Source organism: Xyrauchen texanus, chromosome 35 (genome assembly GCF_025860055.1).
Source record: "Xyrauchen texanus isolate HMW12.3.18 chromosome 35, RBS_HiC_50CHRs, whole genome shotgun sequence".
NCBI lineage: Eukaryota > Metazoa > Chordata > Actinopteri > Cypriniformes > Catostomidae > Xyrauchen > Xyrauchen texanus.
Window position 1 is genome coordinate 19905006 of NC_068310.1, and position 14696 is coordinate 19919701.

The window sequence follows — 14696 nt, forward strand, 5'->3', positions numbered from 1 at the left end:
GACCCTGGAAGACATATGCCTAGCCTCCATAGAAATATTAATTATTTTCCATATTTTTAGGATACAGGGTGAATTGATCTAAATCAGAAGCTCTCCGGCTCCCAGCAGAACACTGACTCCTATACAAACTCAGAGTAAGCCAAAAACAAACAAACAAAAAACATTTATCTACTGAATCCCATCTGGCTAAGCGGGAATATGATTGTGGTCTAACGAAAACTAGAGTGAACATCGGCAGGGCATTTGATTCCTGGAGGGACCTTCTTACGGTTTTGGGGACCAAAACAGACCCTGAATTGGCGTACTTCTTATTGGACAGGTAAGCTTACATAACTGCAAAGCATGTGACATATAGTGCCATAAGGATCACATCAATACTGAATTGTGTCAACATATTCATAATGTACAATCTAATTTATAAACAGCTACTGTCATCATCCATTTAGCTAGCAGCTATTGGTAAAGCTGGCTGGCTAGCTAACGCCGACATAGGCTATCGTATAAATGCAGTCAATGTATCATGCAAAGAAAAGTGATTACTTCAAACTACAGTTTCGCATAGTTAGACCTGTATCCACCCTTTTTTTTAGCCCTGTTCCAGCACTGGAGAGTCAAATATAATATACAGTATCAAAGTTTGTAGTAAAACAATCATAATTTTGTCATTTTAATTATGCTACCTCATCTGTTAGCATGATGTTGGTGTATCACATTCTGTCTCTTTGTACGTTACATCATTGTTTTGGTCGATGCTCGCGTCCCTATGGAGTGTGTGTGCAAGCAAGAGCAATAGGTAGCTGGATGCAGTTCACTTAACGGCCACATGTGTCATTAATAACAAGAGTTTCTGAATCTTACATACTGCATCTTTAAATGTCCTTTTTTTTTTTTCTCTCCGAATAAGTAATTTTTTTACTCTGACATGAATGACAAATTTACTTGTCTGGAGTACAAGCACATGACAATGCTTAATGTTGAGCCCTACCTCAAATGTATGCTCCAGTCGAACTTTTGTTTTGAACATTTGTGAACTGCGTTAAACTCCAGTTCGTTTATGCTTTGTAGGTGTGACTTTTTTGCCGTGTCATCGCCATTCATATTTATGCAACCAATGTGTTAATGATTAAATTACTACTAGAGTACACCATTTTTTACAAGAGGTCTAGCCTCTTAATTTTGCTCTCAAAGTGCACCAGTTTGATGCATTTAACTTTAAAATGTACAATGTGGGTCCACCCACCAAATCTCACAAAATCCTGTGGTATATACTGCTGCTGACACTCTGCATGGTGTTCACAGTCTTTGGAAAGGGGCATGAAGCGTCAGTGTATTAGTCCTCATTGATTCATAGACTTTGTGATGGGGCCTTAACTGCTCTTAAGAGGTTATGGGAAAGAGATTTGAACTTGGTATAGGAGGACGGGGAGTGGGACTATATCTATGTCTAGGGATGCAATGGTATGCCTTATTCAGTTTAAGATTTTGCATAATTTCTACTGGACTCCATCTAGATTTTTAAACAATGCATAAACAGACACACCTATCTGCTGGTGATGTCAGTTGAATGATAAAGACATAGCCCATGCTCTGTAGTTCTGCGCTTAGATTCAAGAATCTTGTGGGAGGGTTGAGTCACATGGGGTAACCTCTTCGTGGTCGCAATTAGGGTTTCTAGCTCTCAATGGGGTGCGTGGAAAGTTGTGCTTGGATCACGGAGAGTAGCATGAGTCTCCACATGCCGGGAGTCTGCGCATGTTGACTGTCTCTGAAGCGAATGCAATTGAGACTTGTCCTCCGCCACCTGGATTGAGGTGAGTAACCGTGCCACTACAAGGGCCTAAGTAGTGGGAATTGGGCATTCCAAATTGGGGAGAAAATGGAGATAAAAAAAGAGGGAACATTTTTTTTTTAACGTAAGGACACGTTCAAGTTCTGTGTAAAATGTCCACAGAGTGATGCCAAAAGAGAGTTTCAGTTTTTGTTGCAAATGATGTAATACTGTCAACAAGTATCCACATTTTTTAACCCTACACCTGGGTTTGGGGTTCAAGCCTAAACTTCAGTGGAGCAAAAATGTTTACAGCAAATTGTGCTAATCAGTCATTAAGTGAATTACTTCCTGGTTTCCACTGGACTAGAATATGTGTCTTGGTGATTGCTTGTGTAATGTGCTATCAGTAGTGTCAGATGGCCAAGTTATCACATTTGTATTGTTGAAAAATGTCTGATGGGAAATGCTGCTTGTCAGTAACTTTCAGAATGGGGTTGAATTTCAAGGAACATGAACATTCAGAAGCAACATGTTGATTTTCCATGTGATCTTGACAACTCACATTCTGAATACATCCATCCATCTTATACTTACTTATCCTATGTAGGGTTGTAGAGGGTGCTGGAGGCTAACTTTGCTAGCTGGGGCTAAAAGCTCACATCTACACAGTGGATGAATATTAATGTTTAAAAACTGAGATTGCGCAACCTATAGAACACATCCTACATAGAAGACCTTTGCATAACAAAAAAACTAAAAATAATAATAAAAATATTACAAAAATCAGGAAAGTGGAAACTGTCAAATACCAAAACACTGCAGTACAGTGGTCAGTTTCATAGTTTAAACATAGCGTTGAATACTTGGCAAAAAAAAATTATCCAAGAGGATACGCTAAGTAAAATATATATAAAGTTATAGCAAAGGATAAAAAAGGATATGAAATATGTTGAGGTATAACATAGTTGTGGCCATGGGAAGTTTCCAGTATAAATGGCATGTGCTTTGTCAATAATTGACCCCAGTGCCAGACAACAAACAAAGCTTTAAACAAAGGGTCTCTACTTTCTCACACACTCTCCATCCCCAACACCCACCCCTCCACCTGCTCCCTAGAGATGTGCTAATTGTTTCCTGAGCAATAAGCACATTATTTTGCATGTGGTGGCCCTCTGTGCCTTGTGTCTTAAGTCCTTTGCCATTGGCTGTAGACTGTGAGAACCTCTAGCAAATGCTAGACTCGCACATTCATATGGAGGTTTGGGAGTATAAATAGAGGAGATAGTGAAGAGAGAACAGGACAGCTCAGAACTGAACCTCAAAGAGACCTGAACAGAAGACATACGGTTATGGCACCTACAATCAGTGGATCATTGATTTACACTGCAGAACAACATCCATTGACAAATAAGGTAATATTTTTAAATACATTTGACCTAATTTATGTATATTAATCCAGTTGAAATATATGAAATATAACATATATTATTGATTGATGAGTGTTCTAAATGAATGTTTTAATCTTTCCACAGCTAAGAAAGCCAATAGTGGAGAAGATCCGCAGAGAATGTTTCAACAGCAGTATTGAGAAGCTCAAGTCTGTTCTGAGTCCAGAGTTTTACACAACAGCTCGACTCCAGACAGGAGAAAGCTGATATCCTGGAGATGACGCTGATTTCTTGAGACGACAGCAGCAGAATCTCTCCACCTGCTCCACGGCAGCTCATGAGGGCTACTCCAAATGTGCAGGAGGCCGTCAACTTCCTGTCTCAGTGTCAAGTGCAGACTCATTCCCACAGCAGACTGCTGAAGTACTTCCTCAACATGCAAACTTCCAGAGAGAAGAGCACAAGTGTCCTGCCTCAACTCAATTCACCAGCCTGTCAGACCAGCAGCAAAGAGCAAACTTCAGCCTGCAGTGAACTCTGGAGACCCTGGTAGAGCCTAAATGACACCTCCATGATTTATGAAACAAAAATCAAAATGCCAGTCTGAGATTGGCATGGACTGAAATTCTAATGTAGGAATTTCCACTTCTGGTGCATTTGCAGAATGCTTAAACTACTTTCAGAGAAAGTATGTGATTTATTGAAACTGTGTGACCATTAATATTTTGTCAGATTGTGTAGAATCATTTGCCATGTAAATGTATTATTACATTTGTGAAAAATAAGGTACCAAGTGTTTGGTCATAAAAAAGTTCAAGTCTGATTCAGACGTTTGAGCTCTTGTAAACCTTTCACCCATTATGGATTTATACTCTGCATCTGAGGGATGTTTAAACTGCTTTTGTTTACTGAAAGCATGTGAAATATATTTGAAATGTCAAATCCTAGCCTGCTGTGTACTCTGGAGACTCTGGTAGAGCCTAAATGATTTATGAAACAAAATTAAAAATGCCAGTCTGAGATTGGCATGGACTGAAATTCTAATGTAGGAATTTCCACTTCTGCTGCTTTCAGCAGAAAGTATGTGATTTATTGGAACTGTGACCATCAATATTTTGTCAAAATGCATAGAATCATTTGCCATGTAAAATGATCATTACATTAATGAAAAAAGGTTCAATTCAGACATCTGAGCAAGTGTAAGTCTTTCACCCACATTGGGTTTACACTCGGCATCTGAAGGATGTTTAAACTGCTTTTGTTTACTGAAAGCATTTGATACATATTTCTATTGTTTGAAATATATCCAATGCTTCTTTTATCATAGAAGAAATATTCCTTCATTTGAAATATCTTTTATTCTGTTTGAAATACACAAATGCTTCATTCTATTGTTTGCATGTCTTTACATGAATTGTACATTTCCTCTGTAAAGGGCAGTATTTATAAACATACTGTGTGATTTGAATTTTATCTTTAATAAGCAACGTTTATTTCAATTGTTTGAAACATCTATTATTTCTCTTATAATATAAGAAATATTTCTTTATTTGAAAGATGTTTCATTGTGTGTGAAATGCACAAATGTTTATTATGTTTGTGTGTATTTACATGCGTGTATTGGACTTTGCCCCCCTGTACAGGGCAGTTATATTCTCACTGTTAGTGATCTGGTTTTATCTGTCTCAGAAGACTCAAGTTATCACCTACTTTGAAGGTACACTCTATGCAGTGCTTTATATTTGAAGCATAATAAATGTATAAAATATAAACCGAATACTGTCATTTGATTCTTCATCAATCATTTTAACATAAATTCACTTATTGACAGGCACATATACTGTAGTAGTACACATTCTTGAAATGTGTCAATGTCTTGTTTAAAATGAATTTAATACACATTTGTTCATGGGAGAATTCTACACATAATCGACGATTAAGCTTAAGTGTCCCACTTTACCTGAATTCCCCCTAATAGATTTCAAGGTGTGGTTTAGGTCTATTTATTTTTAAATTGGCTTAATCAGGCATGGAGAATATAGACAACTTATTGAGCACCAAAATAGGCCAACATGTCAGTAGAAATTTGTTCTTGGATCTCACCTATGAAAGCACTATCTAAAAATATATAAAACATATCTGCCTTTCACAGAGTGATGACTTGAGGAATTGAGGAATTGACCCTGTTGTCATCATACTGGACACTTTTTGACAGTCTAATGTTTACATGGAGTAACCAGATTTTCTCTAATGGAAAACAAATAGAGCAGAGGGATTCTGTACCTGCTGTCACTGCTTTCATTTTCACTAGTCATGAATAACTTAAGGAAATTTTCTTCTTTTGCAGATCATTGATCCACTAGGTGACTTGGATGTGTCTTGTCTCAGCTGTTATTTGTGTACTTGGAGTTGAGTACTGTAAATTGTCTTTTACATCCATCCATCCATCCATCTTCAACTGCTTATCCGAAGTCGGGTCGCGGGGGCAGCTGCTCCAGCAGGGGGCCCCAAACTTCCCTATCCCGAGCCACATTAACCAGCTCTGACTGGGCGACCCCGAGGCGTTCCCAGGCCAGTGTGGAGATGTAATCTCTCCACCTAGTCCTGGGTCTTCCCCTAGGCCTCCTCCCAGCTGGACGTGCCTGAAACACCTCCCTAGGGAGGCGGCCAGGGGGCATCCTTACCAGATGCCCAAACCACCTCAACTGACTCCTTTCAACGTAAATGTCTTTTACATTGAATGACTAAATTAAGTAATAAAAGGTCAATAATCATATGAATGAAGTGCAAATTAGACCTGTATATACAGACTATAAACCTGATTATGAATCTTAATTGAAAAAGGTATGTCTTCAAATATTTGTGGGCGAACAACACACAAGCAGAACAAAGGAGGATTTAGCTTAATCATGTTACTCAGACTGATGAAGCAGAATCATGTGCTGTGGTTTATTATGTGAGGTCATTTAATTGTTTAAGAATTCAAAGACAATTTACAGATTATGTTTTTCCCATTTATTTTTATGTTGTACTTCAATATGAATTAAATCAGAAGGCACCTTCAAATAAGGTAAGAACTTAACTTTTCTTATAAAAGATCAAATTCAATCACACAGTGAGTATACAACTGCCCTTAACTAGGGAAAAGTCCAATTCATGTTAACACATGCAAACAATAACATCAAGCAATTGTGCTTTCCACACAGAATAAAATATCTTCAAATGAAGAAATATTTCTTATATAATAAGAGTAGGATTTGACATTTCAAATATATTTCACATGCTTTCAGTAAACAAAAGCAGTTTAAACATCCTTCAGATGCAGAGTATAAATCCATAATGGGTGAAAGGTTTACAAGAGCTCAAACGTCTGAATCAGACTTGAACTTTTTTATGACCAAACACTTGGTACCTTATTTTTCACAAATGTAATAATACATTTACATGGCAAATGATTCTACACAATCTGACAAAATATTAATGGTCACACAGTTTCAATAAATCACATACTTTCTCTGAAAGTAGTTTAAGCATTCTGCAAATGCACCAGAAGTGGAAATTCCTACATTAGAATTTCAGTCCATGCCAATCTCAGACTGGCATTTTGATTTTTGTTTCATAAATCATGGAGGTGTCATTTAGGCTCTACCAGGGTCTCCAGAGTTCACTGCAGGCTGAAGTTTGCTCTTTGCTGCTGGTCTGACAGGCTGGTGAATTGAGTTGAGGCAGGACACTTGTGCTCTTCTCTCTGGAAGTTTGCATGTTGAGGAAGTACTTCAGCAGTCTGCTGTGGGACTGAGTCTGCACTTGACACTGAGACAGGAAGTTGACGGCCTCCTGCACACATCTGGAGTAGCCCTCATGAGCTGTCGTGGAGCAGGTGGAGAGATTCTGCTGCTGTCGTCTCAAGAAATCAACCATCATCTCCAGGATATCAGCTTTCTCCTGTCTGGAGTCTCAGAACAGACTTGAGCTTCTCAGTACTGCTGTTGAAACGTTCTCTGTGGATCTTCTCCACTATTGGCTTTCTTAGCTGAGGAAAGAATAAAAACAGATATTTAGAAACACTTTTCAGTCAATCATATAGTGCACCATAACAGGTGGACTAATATATATATGCATTAGTTAAAAAAGTAGAATATTACCTTCTATGGATGTTGTTCTGCAGTGTAAATCAATGATCCACTGATTGTAGGTGCCATAACCGTGTGTCTTCTGTTCAGGTCTCTTTGAGGTTCAGTTCTGAGCCGTCCTGTTCTCTCTTCACTCTCTCCTCTATTTATACTTGCAAATCTCCATATGAATGTGTGAGTTTGGAGTTTGCTGGAGGTTCTCACAGTCTACAGCCAATGGGAGTGTTTGGTTGCCACATGGCTGGTGAAGCCCTTATTGCTTTAAACACAATGATAATGTCTCTGGGGAGCAGGTGGAGGGGCGTTTTAAAAGGGATGAAATCTTATTCAGCTAGTGGCCTGTGAATGTGGGAAATTTGTGACCTCGTAAAATGATCGAAGTGACCGCACAATTACAACCCACTTGAGTTTTTAATGCACAGTTTACTATGTTTTTCACACAAGGTCCAAAATTGTCCCCTCTTGAGGGTTAGAAATTAGTCCCACAGGGTATTGTGTATGTTTTGCAAATTATTCTAATAAACAACTTTTGTACATATTTCTATTCAAAATATTTTGTAACTTACAATTAAATGTCTTCAAGATAATTAGTGTCACATATGATATATAAACATCCTGCAGTATTAGACAACAAATATAAAGTATATCAAAATTGTTAGTTGCTGAGCAAAAAAGGTGCCTTGACAATAAAACACCATAACAACAATCATCAAATTAAGTCATTTTATTTATAAAGCACATATAAAAACCAAAGCATACAAGATATGGGCAGTTATACTCTATATGTGCAAGTATTAAAAAAAGAACAAATACATAGAAATTATAACAATACAGTAAATGAATAATGAAAAACATTAATAAAATTATGAAAAAAACCCATGAAAGATAAAACGTGGATAAAAATAGAAAAATAACGAAGTATTAGCATTAATAATAATTAAATATTATTATGAATAATATGACAATTATAATTATTAATATAGCTGCAAGCAGCGATGGCGGGCCCAAGCCGGTGGCACCGCCACCCCCGTGCCTTTAGGGTTGCTGTGCACGATGGGCAATAACGTAACCTCGCTTTGACTGTCGAGAAGATGTGTGCTGTAGAGCTTGCCTCAGTGTGGGCTCTGTAAAAGTGCGCATCGAGGGCACATATCAACCACAAAGTATGCGTGAGCACCCTTCTGATACCTAAAATGAAAAATGAGACACCCTACGGTCTCATGGAGTTAATGGACACATGAAATAAGTACACAAGACTGAAAATTCATATGAAGTGTGCCATTTGGGACAGGGCCTATGACCGTGAACCACAATAGTCACATCTATGAGGTAATTCAAATGTAGAATAATTTTGATGTCATAGGTCAATATCTTTTGCAGCACTTAAATGTGTTAATCCAGAAGGCCAGTATTTATCTGGAGGTCTTTGTACAGGTTTATTAATGTAATTATAATTAAATGCACTGCTGAAGTTTCATCAAGATCAGTTAATGTATGCAGAAGTCTGACAGATTTTGACAGACTACCTTGCTTTTAAGCTCCCTTTATGTGCTTTTTGGAGCTTCAAAGTTCATTTGCAATGTGTTCCACATTCAAACCAAAATATCTGACTTTCTGTTGGTCTGTTTGTTCACTTGAGACATAAGAGTGTGATTTCAAAGCATTTTGAAAGTGACACACTTCCTTCTGCCAGTTGGTGGTGCTATAACTTTGACTCACAATAGTCACATCCATGTGACACACTGCTGAAGTTTCATCGAGATCAGTTAATGTATGCAGAAGTTATAACACACTTCCTTGCTATTTGCTCTCTTTATATGCTACCTTTATGAGGTTTTTGGAGCTTCAAAGTTTCATTTGCAATGTGTTCCACATTCAAACCAAAATATCTGACCTTCTGTTGGTCTGAGCTAATGACTGTAAATTTGGAAAGTTGTCCGGCTCCCTCCCCTCCCTCCCTCACACACACACACACACACAGAGAATTGGCAGGGGGCACTTTGTCAGAGAGAGACAGAGAGAGAGAAAACACAGAACGGGAGGGGCCACTCTGTCAGTCAGAGAGAGAAAATTCCAAGAAATCCACATTCAAACCACAATATCTGACTTTCTGTTGGTCGGAGCTAATGACTGTAAATTAGAAAGTTGTTCGACTCGACGAGAACAATATACACGCCGAGTTTTGTAACTGTAGATAGAACTAACTAAGTTATAACACACTTTATGTGTCCTTTTTTAGTCCTAAATTAATTTCCTCGCCACGGCCAAACCGTTCGAGATATCAAAAATCCGTCCGCAATGTAGCTTCCTCAATATCTTGACTTCATGCCGACCGAGTTTGGTGGCGATTGGATTCATTCTCTAGGAGGAATATATATAATTCCAGAGCATGTGTTTCCAAACAACCCATAATAGCCGACTTCCTGTTGGGCTGGCGTAAAACTTAGAGTACGAAAGTTGTTCGGCCCGATGAGATCTTCAAGTGTACCGAGATTCATATTACATGCAAGCATGTTTGATATATGGACAAGTGTTCGAATCCCATTCCAGGGGGCGCTGTCGAGCCCCCCTGCCACACCCGGGTACCATCTTCGGCCCGGCCCTGATGGCCATGGGTTCTGACCTGTGTGCAAAGTTTCAAGAGTTTTCGAGCACGTTAAGGGCCCCAAAACCTTGAAAAACAAAAATAAAAGCATTCTCACTCATCAGCCAAATCAGCACCCTCCCCACAGACACAGAGAGACGTAGGGTCAGTGAGAGAGGGAGAGAAAATTCTCCAAAACATCCACATTCAAACCAAAATATCTGACTTTCTGTTGGTCTGAGCTAAAGACTGTAAATTAGAAAGTTGTCCGGCTCGATGAGAACAATAAAATGACTGGGTTTGTGACTGTGGGTCAAAGTGTAAACCAACCCCCTCACTTTTGTCAAAAGGTGGCACTACTGAGCCCCTGCACCACACCCGTTTCTGAAACTTTGCACATGTGTACTGGCTAATAAATGTGATGTGTCTATCGAGTTTCATGCAATTTCAAGTATGCTAAGAGTCTCAAAAGCATCAAAAAAGAATATTCAAGTTTGAAGCGTTGCCGCGGCAACAGGTATCGAAGATATCAATAATCCTTACACATGTCTACATCTGCCGTGTGTTTACATTATACACCTAAAGTTTTAATTAAATCGGGTAAAAATAAGAGGGTGATTTCAAAGCATTTTGAAAGTGACACACTTCCTTCTGCCAGTTGGTGGCGCTATAACTTTGACTCACAATAGTCACATCCATGCGATCGGCCTATTACAGCGAACACACTGCTGAAGTTTCATCGAGATCAATTAATGTTTGCAGAAGTTATAACACACTTCCTGTTTCTCTTTTCGCGCCATCATTTCATTTCCTCGCCACGGCCAAACCGTTCGAGATATCAAAAATCCGCCAGCAATTTTTCATCCTCAATGTCTTGACTTCATGCTGACCGAGTTTCGTGGCGATTGGTGGAATTCACTAGGAGGAGTATTTCAAATTCCATTGCATGCGTTTTCCAAACAACCCTAAATAGACGATTTCCTGTTGGGCTGGGGTAAAAGTAAAAGTATGAAGGATATATGAAACGATGAGATCTATATGTGTACCAAGTTTCATATTATTACATGCAAGCGTGTTTGATTTATGGACCAAGTTTTCGGACCCCGTTCCAGGGGGCGCCGTCGAGCCCCCCTGCCACGCCCCGGTACCAGCTTCAGCCCGGCCCTAATGGCCGCGGGTTCTGACCCTTGTGCAAAGTTTCAAGAGTTTTAGAGCACGTTAAGAGCCCCAAAAGTGCCCGAATAGTCGTAAGAAAAATTATATTCTAACGAAAACAATAGGGCCTTTTCAAGGCTTGGGCCCTAATTATAATATTCTTCAATAGTTGCTTTTACAACAATTTACGTGAGCACACGTGGCAATAAAGCTCTGATTCTGAAAGAGAGTAACACCACTTTGAAAAATTTGAACCTATAAAATGTGCTTCATGTCACATCTAAATTAACTGGTTTGATCTAAGTAAAAAAACAAATTAACACCTCCGAATCAATCGGAATACATTTGGTTACAACAACAAAAAAATGTTTAAGGGTTAGGTCAGGTAGAAACAGCTATGGCAACAGTTGCAGGTCACCTCTTTTTACAGTGAAAATAGTGTGTGCAGGCTCCTTTTTTAGCTTTAAGAGGTCTTAGCAGCACACTTCTCTCTTAGCACATACGTTGCATACCCTCCCCACACACACTTATAACACAAACACACAGCTGGCTGGCTGGCTCTCGGTCACACGCTCCACTCCAAGCAGTCATAACCTGGGAGTGCTGATGCTGCAAGGCTTCTCACACTTATTAATTAATGACACTGATCCAACAGATAAAAGAAGTGTGGTCCATTACACAAAGTCAAAGTGACCCTGCCTCCCACTTCCCAGCTCTGTGTTCTCACAGCAGATCACAGGCAGCCAGGCCAACCATCTGGAGGCTTAATTCAATTATCATCCATTTACAAAACCATCCCAGCTCTAGCATGGTCTACATAGACCATATCCGTTAACAAGCTTTCCTGACATATTTTTGATACAATTGTATAATAACATACCATCTACTCTTAGATGCATTTATAATAGTTATCACAGTTTCATGCATTTATTGACAACTTTTTTCTTATTAAAATGGGATTTTTATTGCAAGGTAGCACTGCTATTATTTTAATGGTATGCATCAGATTTGCCTGAACTTGTGTCTATGATCAGGGCGATAAGTCTAATTAGTTACATTATGTAGGGGAGACCAAAGCAAGTAGTTACAATTTTTACTCCTATGAATATCTCGGTATAGGTGCATACCTTAATGTCTTGGCTACAAAGATGCTCAGGAAAAAGACAGAAATGTTGATCTTGTGACAACATGCCCCTATAGTTAAAATCTACCTTCTTTAAATAGTTTGTTTATATTGTGTTCACTTGTTTATCCAACAACTAAGACAAATTATAATGACATTTTTGAAAATGTGCTTTGGATTCACAAACATTATTCAAATTTTACAGGGTTTTAAACTAGGTGTTTCAAACCAAAATACAAAACCAGATGTTTAAGTGCACATTTCTACCATATATTATTGGCTGAGGACAACATGAATGAGGTCAATGCTGCTCTTTCAATGTCACAATCCCTTGAATGACAGACAAAATAAAACCATGCTCGCTTAGTTCTCAGGGCCTTTGCATTAATTATTTAAACAATTCAGCCTTACACCATTGTCACACTCGGGTATCCTGATTGGTTAAAAAGTGTGAGAACTTATATATCATTAAATTCAACTGGGCTGTGTATAAATTCAAAGAGGACTGAGAAGACTTGATGCAAATCATTTCTCAGCACTGCACACAGAGGCATGACCCAACAATTCAGCATGAGATATCTACAGAAAACGTAAGTTAACAAACAGTGGCAAAACGTTTTTGTACATTTTTATAATGCTGTGGTCAATACGTTTTTTCTAAATCTCCAAATGTATTCTCAGCATGATTCTCATGAGAGAGTTCTCATCTTTTAGGTGTAAAATTAGGAGCTTGGAGAGGAAATGCTCAGATGGTGTAGAGCAATTTAAAGGTGTTCTGGAGTATCTGCAGCACAATGGTGCCTCTCCCACCGACTTCTGGGAAAAGACTGTCTCTTTCTTCACCACTAAGAAAAACCTTGATATTCCACAATGGATACTCCGAGTATTCAAGGGATACCCTTCGTCTATCCCCAGCCCCCGAGGAAGATGTGGCTCCTCTGTGTATTTAGCAATAATCTCTCCAAGAACCAGAGATATTGAGGAGCTGCAGAATAGCAGAATTTCCCAAATCTAGATCTGCTAGATCTGTCAGAAGGTGCTGAGATGAACCTACCCTGCGTACTTGAAATGGAAGCGTTATTCTATTTTAATATTTTATTTCTTTCAACTGCATATTTATGTTGAAAAGTCTTTTGTAAAGACTGACTTAGAGCTGAAAGGAATGCTACCCTGAGGGGGATTTTTGTGTTTGTCCAGTAGTGGACCTTTTGCTGGGAATTGTTGTAATAACAATTATATGTAATTGCTTTGATGCAATACAGAGAAAAAGATATTCAACAGGTACATGTTGAATGATAAGTTTGAAATTAAAACTATATTCCATTCTGACAAGGAATATTGTGTATGCTGTTTATGCAATACCTGCATGTGTTAAAGCCAATGTTGATTACTTATCAAGACTGAAACACATACTGTATATTGTTTTATGTGAGTGAAAGAAAATGAAAGCTTTCTTAATGAAATTTTTTTTTTTGGCATCCTGCTCATTGATGCTTTTTATATTATATTTTAGGCCTATTATACAACCTAAATACAATATAGCTTTGCGGACATAATAAACACAGACAGTGCTTAAAATACCTGACCACCAATAGAGACCATTTTAACTTGTGGAGAAAAAAAAGTTAGATTTTTGCTGGCAATATTTAGTTGTGGCATGGTCAAGCTGCATGGATTTAAGAGTCTGTGTCATCCACACCCTCAGCAAGATTTTGCAAAAATATGTTGTAACACAAACTGTTCTGTACTGCTATCTAGAGGTCCCAAAAAGTTAATACAACTACATTCATTTGAAGTGAGCAGAGTTTGGGGGTCCTTCCATGTTTAAATCCCTTATATACAGTAGCCCATGTGACTTAAAAAAATGCAATGTATCAAACTGCATGAACATTTGATAACTTCCTAAATATATAAAAATAAAAAAACACCTAAATGGCAGCAGTGTTAGCTTTAATTGATTAGAAGTAAATCTCATTTTTACTTGAAATCTTTACAGTTTGATGTTCAATGCTTTATAAACTGCAACATGCTCTACAAATCACTGTGTTCCAGGGTGTTTCTAGCTGAAATTGGTAGGCTACATCTCAGTCATGTGTGATGCCCTAACATTAAAAAACAGGAGCAGGGGTGGTTGATTTGTTGCCTCCTGCTGCAGGGCAGCCCACCAGCGTTCCCCAGGAGATGTGAGCAACTTATTCTACTGCTGTTCCACTGGACCCCAAAAACCATCACCTCCACAATGCTGCTGTCATTCACCAATCATTCTTTAAACTTCTGGCCTTATTTCTGTATGTGATCAAACCCTTGGGAGATGTACAAGGACTGAACCCCTCCCAGTTTAATCACACTTACAAGAACACACCGGGTCCGAGCAGAACAGAAGTGTGTTGTTTAGAAATCTCATGCTGTGCGTGGCCGCACAGTGACATTATTTGTCAGTATCTTACGGTGTTAGAATTAACCTGGAGGAAATATAACCTTTTTGGGGGGCCAGGAGTTAATGTACTATGAACTAACAATGAACAATTGTAGTTTTATTAAC

At 38.6% G+C, this 14696-nt stretch overlaps 2 pseudogenes; one reads left to right on the plus strand and one right to left on the minus strand.

Moving 5' to 3' along the window:
* The first annotated feature begins 3120 nt into the window (after positions 1-3120).
* LOC127628524 (transcription factor HES-5-like) lies at positions 3121-4002 on the plus strand (annotated as a pseudogene).
* Positions 4003-6134: 2132 nt separating this feature from the next.
* LOC127628559 (transcription factor HES-5-like) lies at positions 6135-13756 on the minus strand (annotated as a pseudogene).
* Positions 13757-14696: the final 940 nt, after the last annotated feature.